At 41.8% G+C, this 7,391-nt stretch overlaps 1 protein-coding gene across 2 annotated transcripts in view; it reads left to right on the forward strand.

Moving 5' to 3' along the window:
- Positions 1-2,919: 2,919 nt before the first annotated feature.
- LOC128692595 (uncharacterized) overlaps positions 2,920-7,391 on the forward strand; it is a 75,493-nt gene continuing 71,021 nt past the window's right edge. The window contains exon 1 of one of the 2 annotated variants that reach the window (XM_070089825.1): positions 2,920-3,057. The gene's annotated coding sequence lies outside the window, so the exon portion shown is untranslated. Of the gene's footprint in view, positions 3,121-7,391 lie in introns of both variants that reach the window. The other variant, XM_070089826.1, reaches the window with a different exon arrangement.

Genomic DNA, 7,391 nt, shown 5'->3' on the forward strand with positions numbered 1-7,391 from the left:
AACTTCACCAAGTGCATAGTCATGAAGATTGAGGAAAGTCAAAGAAGAGTTCAGGCTAGGGGGACAAAGACTGCCTGCAAACCTCACTCAAAGAAAAGCATCTTAGGGTGAGTATAATACCGAGCACATCTCCCGAGGTGCACATCAACCATATAACTGTTGCAACATACAGGCGCCTGGCAAACCTAAGAATAGCATTCCGACACCTCAGTAAGGAATCATTCAAGACCCTGTACACCGTGTACGTCAAGTCCATATTGGAGTATGCAGCGCCAGTTTGGAATCCACACCTGGTCAAGCACGTCAGGAAATTTGAGAAAGTGCTAAGGTTTGTACGTTGGCGAAAAAGATACTTGATAATATACACTTGGAAAATTCTAGAGGAATTGGTACCAAACTTGCACACGAAAATTATTCCCTATGAAAAAAGACTCGACAGGAGATGCAACATTCCTCCAACGAAAAGCAGGGGTACCACGAGTACAGTGAGACAACACAATAAGTGTCAGGGGCCCAAGACTGTTCAACTGCTTCCCAGCATACATAAGGGGGATTACCAATAGACCCCTGGCTGTCTTCAAGCAGGCGCTGGACAGGCACCTAAAGTCAGTACCTGACCACCCGGGCTGTAGTTCGTACGTCAATTTGTGTGCAGCCAGCAGTAACAGTGAATGCTCAGACCTTGATCCATCATGAGGCCTGGTCTCAGAATAGGCCGCGGAGGCGTTAACCCCTGAAGCCCTCTCCAGGTATACTCCATGTAACAAGACTAGTTCCAGACCTAAGGTACATGTCCTACGAGGAGAGGTTAAGGGAAATCTGCCTGAAGACACGGGAGGGATAGGGGGACATAACAACATATAAAATTCTGAGAGGAACTGACAAAGTGGATAGGGACAGGATGTTTCAGAGATGGGACACAGCAACAAGGGGTCACGGCTGGAAGTTGAAAGCTCGGATGAGGTACGGGGATGTTAGGAAGTATTTCTTCAGCCATAGAGTTGTCAGGAAGTGGAAAAGTCTGTAGAGTGATGTAGTGGAGGCAAGATCCATGCATAGCTTTAAGAAGAGGTATGATAAAGCTCATGGAGCAGGAAGAGAGTGGACCTAGTAACGACCAGTGAAGACGAGGGGCCAGGAGCTATGAATTGGCCCCTGCAGCAACAATTAGATGAGTATACATACACACAATATACCTGGAGAGTTTCGGGGGTCAATACCCCCGCTGCCCGGTCTGTGACCAGGCCTCATGGTGGATCAGGGCCTGATCAGGCTGTTACTGTAGGCCGCACACGCAACCCAACGTACGAACCTCAGCCCGGCTGATCAGGTGCCTGTCCAGTACCTTCTTGAAGACAGCCAGGGGTCTATTGGTAATCCTTCTTATGTATGCTGGGAGGCAGTTGAACAGTCTTGGGCGATTTTAAGTACAGCTCTAAATTGACTTGTAAGGAACATTTTTGCTGGTTCAGGCAATAAATTCCAGGTCTTAGGGCCCTTTATGTGCATTGCATTTTTGCATAGGATGAGACGGACACTAGGGATGTCGCAGAGTGTTTTTGTGCCTTGTGTTTCTGTGCTCTTTTGAAGCTATCAAGAAGTTCCAGAGGAGGGTTTATATTAGAATTTAATGTTCTGTATATATAGTAGGCACAATAATATGAGTGTATATTTTGTATATTAAGTTTAATTAAGCTCTTGAAGAACTGTGGGGTGTGTTGTCTTTCGCAGGAGTTGGTTATCATCCGCACAGCAGCTTTTTGTTGGGTAATGGGACTGTAGTCGATCCCCAAGAACAAATACCATAAGCGGGGTAAGGGTAGATCAGAGAGTGGTATAGTTTAAGTAGTGCCGTTGAAGGTTCACAGTACCGTATTTTGGAAAGGATGACTACTGTTTTGGATACTTGGATATATGTTGAATGTGAGACTGAAGACCTAGGTGAAGACCTAGAAATTTGCCCTCGGTGTGTCTTGTAATGGGGAAACTATTAATCGATATGTTAAGTTGGATATTTAAAACTTTCCAAACAGCATGAAGTAGGTTTTGTCTGCATTGAGAGTGAATTTGTTGGTTGTCATCCATGTAGTTATTTTTAGTAGCTCGTCATTTAGAGTGTCTCTAAGCACAGTCTGGTTTGAGTGAGAAAAGACATAAGTAGTGTCGTCTGCGAATAGAACTGGAGTTGGGATGCGTTGGGGAGGTCATTGATGGGGCTCTGGTAGCTAATGCTCTCGCTTCACACGGCGAGGGTCTGGGTTTGATTCTCAGCCAGAGTAGAAACATTGGATGTGTTTCTTTACACCGGTTGTCTGTGTTCACCCATCGGTAAAATGGGTACCTGGAAGTTAGTCGACTGGTGTAGGTCGCATCATGGGACAAAACTGACTTAATTTGCCCGAAATGCACTGCATAACTAGGGACTTTCTATATAGTAGTATGTCATTGATGACAGCTAGGCCTGTATTTGGCCTGTACATGCACTTGTAGTAAATAAAGATACCTATAAATGAGAGAGTAGTGGGCCAAAGACAGTACCCTGTGGCACTCCAACATCTGTCTCGCTGTATAGTCCTTGTGGCTTAGCGCTTCTTTTTGATTATAATAATAATAATAATACTCCAACATCTGTAAATACTGTGCTGTATAGCCCTTGTGGCTTAGCGCTTCTTTTGATTATAATAATAATGTAAATACTGTACATATCGTAAATAAATAAATGGGCAAAAGAAAAAAATATCCCATGTGTTTGCCTTTGTCTTTGATTATCTAGTTCCTCGACTGGCCTTGAAATTGCTTCCTGCGTTCGTAACGGTGGTAGCAGTTGTAACATAAGCTCGAGTACTGTCCGGTGTCGCTGGGTGTTAGGACCCCTGGAGTCGGGTTCATACGGTCCTCGTGCGTCACAACCTTTTAACCCAGCAACAACAATAACTTGGTGAGGTGTGCTGGCTGCTGCTGGCTGTGACGTGCTTTGCTGCCCACACACACTCAGTCTCCTTCAGTGTCTCACGTAGGCAGTATCAACTTTCTCCCGCTTCTTCAACACGCACAGTGGTATAGTCTACCTAATGGAAGTCTTTCTTCTAATTCTTGCCAAACCGTAAACTATATATTAAGGTCAAGTTCAACATCTTTCAGGAAGATCACTAACCTTGAAGATTTTCCTAGTTTTTTTTTTTCAGATTTTTGGCAATATTCTTAATTTGTACTATATATATAATCTTGAAATTATCATAAAATGGCAGATATATAGTTGGTAATGTAAATAAGGTGCAGAATTTAAAATTAGTGACGTATAGGCAGTTCAAAAGCAAGAGCATCGTCTGCAGCCTCAGGAGAATGACTCAACACTCATTACTACTGTTCTAAATACAATAAATCATTACCAATATAACCAACTTAACACAGTAATGTTGGTGGACACATTATGTAGTGGTGTGACGGCCGCAGGATGAGTGAGGATGTATGATAAACATAACTACCGAGCACTGTGTCATGTTCACATGGGTTTATTTCAGTTATTAAGTGTTTATGATGAACAATAACCCAGGTCCCTTCACTGTTTAATGTATAACGATGATGTAGAGTGAGGTGTGTAGAGTTAGCGCCTGCCTAATAATTGTTAATGTTTGCAACTGTTTATGACGACATTGTGTCTGACGTCACTGGCCTTGACGCCTCACCTCTGACGTCATCACTATACCTACGTCAGTTTCCTACATTTTTAACCTCTGTTTACCTTGTTAACCTTTGTTTGTTTCTCTTACTAATATTTTTTTTTTATGCTCCCGGTTATATAACTCTGAGAATCTATTTGATGGGAAAACTCAATTTTGTCGTAATTAATAAGTCACTTTGATATTTTTTTTTTTTTTTTGGGGGGGGGGGTTTCCAGGTCATTTAAACATGTTATGACGTAAAACAATTATAATCATCTAAAATTATATAAAGTATATAAATAAGGTTACGTATTAACTATTGGTTACCCGAGATTAAATAAAATAAAATGTACATTTTGTGTGTGGGTGTGTAACGTTCATTATCTCAAAAACATTGTCCCCTCAAGGGAGGTTCCTTGACGCTGGTGAGGGGCTCTTGATCTAGGGTATTAGATTTGTGCTCCGGTTCCCTGAATTCAGCATGAATACCTTCCATCCCCCCCCCCATGCGCTGTATAATCCTACTGGTTTAGCGCTCCCCCATGATTATAATAATAATCAAAAACGTTGTAAAAATATTTAGTCAAAATTTATTTCCACACGATAGTGTTTGCACAGTGTTGGGTGATACTTTATAATGCATGTAGAAAGCCCACGGTTATGCAGAACATTTCGGGCAAGCTAAAGCCTAAATTAACATTACACGGACAATAAACATTATATATGTATGTATATAGGAACAATAAAATTGATAAGTATGTAATTAATATATATATATATATATATATATATATATATATATATATATATATATATATATATATATATATATATATATATATATATATATATATATATAAATAGATTGAATATGCTAGAGGCTCTAGTTATCAGGTAGGGAGTCTCAGATTTTGGGACCTTTTATGCATATTGAGTTTTTGCAAATATTAAAACCAGACACAGGAAATATTTGATTTCTGTGTCTAGTATTATGACTGAGTTCTGTTGCAACTATCAAGAAAGCTTTTCAGGTCAGGATTGATATTAGAGTTTATTGTCCTGTATATGTAATGGGCTAAGTAGTATGAATGAATGTTATGTGTAATAAGTAAGTTTAGGTTATTGAAGAGTGAGTGAATGTGGAAACATAAACACATATGCAGTTTAATGTGATCCTTCAATAAAGGATCACTTTAAACTGCATATGTGTTTGTTTCCATTGTGTCGGTATTTTATACCATTTATTTTCAGTGAGTGAATGTGTTATCTGGCAGTAGACTGAGTGATCATTCATACTGCCGCTTTTTGTTAGTGTAATTATTGGTTTAAGGTGATTTGCTGTGTGATCTCCAGACGTGAGTAGCATAGGTGAGGTAGGGATAGATCAGAGAGTAGTATATAAGTAGTGCTGTTTGATGTATATAGTAACGATTCTTGGAAAGGATGTCAACTGTTTTGGACACTTCTTTTGTAATGAGTTGGATTCCGGTGTTGAATTTCAAGTTCCCTAAATTAAAAAAAATATTAAAAACTCGATTTTTTTTTAAATAAAATGAAGTTTTTCAAATAAGATGGTCTTATCTTGATATTACATAATGCACAAAACAAATATTGATTTAGAAGGCACAAAAATGTTGGTGGCACACATGTATCCTGGATTATGTAGACACATTTAGGATAACTGAAGGACCTAAATGGAAATAAATCACATTGTTTAATTTTATTGGATTCACTTAATTTGAATTTATTGGAAGATCCTCTTTTCACTTTTAAACATTTCGCAGTATAAAATCATTGTAAAAGTTTAATATATTGTCAAAATGTGGCCTATTTTCATTAAATACACCACATTTTCACTACAATTAGGCTGTTAAGGGCAGATGTGTTGATACTGGGGGAGAGGTAGATGTGTTGATACTGGGGGAGAGGTAGATGTGTTGATACTGGGGGAGAGGTAGATGTGTTGGTACTGGGGGAGAGGTAGATGTGTTGATACTGGGGGAGAGGTAGATGTGTTGATACTGGGGGAGAGGTAGATGTGTTGATACTGGGGGAGAGGTAGATGTGTTGATACTGGGGGAGAGGTAGATGTGTTGATACTGGGGGAGAGGTAGATGTGTTGATACTGGGGGAGAGGTAGATGTGTTGATACTGGGGGAGAGGTAGATGTGTTGATACTGGGGGAGAGGTAGATGTGTTGCAAGGTGGAGGAGAGGTATAGATGTGTTGATACTGCGGGAGAGGTAGATGTGTTGATACTGGGCGAGAGGTAGATGTGTTGATGCTGGGGGAGAGGTAGATGTGTTGATACTGGGCGAGAGGTAGATGTGTTGATACTGGGGAGAGGAAGATGTGTTGATACTGGGGGAGAGGTAGATGTGTTGATACTGGGCGAGAGGTAGATGTGTTGATGCTGGGGGAGAGGTAGATGTGTTGATACTGGGCGAGAGGTAGATGTGTTGATACTGGGGAGAGGTAGATGTGTTGATACTGGGGGAGAGGTAGATGTGTTGATACTGGGGGAGAGGTAGATGTGTTGATACTGGGGGAGAGGTAGATGTGTTGATACTGGGGGAGAGGTAGATGTGTTGATACTGGGGTAGAGGTAGATGTGTTGATAATGGGGGAGAGCTAGTTGTGTTGATACTGGAGTAGAGGTAGATGTGTTGCTACTGGGGGGAGAGGTAGATGTGTTGATACTGGGGGAGAGGTAGATGTGTTGATACTGGGGGGAGAGGTAGATGTGTTGCAAGGTGGAGGAGAGATATAGATGCGTTGATACTGGAGTAGAGGTAGATGTGTTGATACTGGGGGAGAGGTAGATGTGTTGATACTGGGGGAGAGGTAGATGTGTTGATACTGGGGGGAGAGGTAGATGTGTTGCAAGGTGGAGGAGAGGTATAGATGTGTTGATACTGCAGGAGAGGTAGATGTGTTAATACTGGGGGAGAGGTAGATCTGTTGACACTGGGGTAGAGGTAGATTTGTTGATACTGGGGGAGAGCTAGTTGTGTTGATACTGGAGTAGAGGTAGATGTGTTGATACTGGGATAGAAGTAGATGTGTTGATACTGGGGTAGAGGTAGATGTGTTGATACTGGGGGAGAGGTAGCTGTGTTGATACTGGGGGAGAGCTAGTTGTGTTGATACTGGGGACAGCTAGTTCTGTTGATACTGGGGAGAGGTAGATGTGTTGATACTGGGGAGAGGTAGATGTGTTGATACTGGGGGAGAGCTAGTTGTGTTAATAATGGGGGAGAGGTAGATGTGTTGATACTGGGGGAGAGGTAGATGTGTTGATACTGGGGAGAGGTAGGTGTGTTGATACTGGGGGAGAGGTAGGTGTGTTGATACTGGGGGAGAGGTAGATGTGTTGATACTGGGGGAGAGGTAGATGTGTTGATACTGGGGGAGAGGTAGATGTGTTGATACTGGGGGTGAGGTAGTTGTGTTGATACTGGGGGAGAGGTAGGTGTGTTGATACTGGGGAGAGGTAGATGTGTTGATACTGGGGGAGAGGTAGATGTGTTGATACTGGGGGAGAGGTAGATGTGTTGATACTGGGGAGAGGTAGATGTGTTGATACTGGGGGAGAGCTAGTTGTGTTAATAATGGGGGAGAGGTAGATGTGTTGATACTGGGGGAGAGGTAGATGTGTTGATACTGGGGGAGATGTAGATGTGTTGATACTGGGGGAGAGGTAGGTGTGTTGATACTGGGGGAGAGGTA

This window comes from Cherax quadricarinatus, chromosome 30 (genome assembly GCF_038502225.1).
Source record: "Cherax quadricarinatus isolate ZL_2023a chromosome 30, ASM3850222v1, whole genome shotgun sequence".
Taxonomy (NCBI): domain Eukaryota; kingdom Metazoa; phylum Arthropoda; class Malacostraca; order Decapoda; family Parastacidae; genus Cherax; species Cherax quadricarinatus.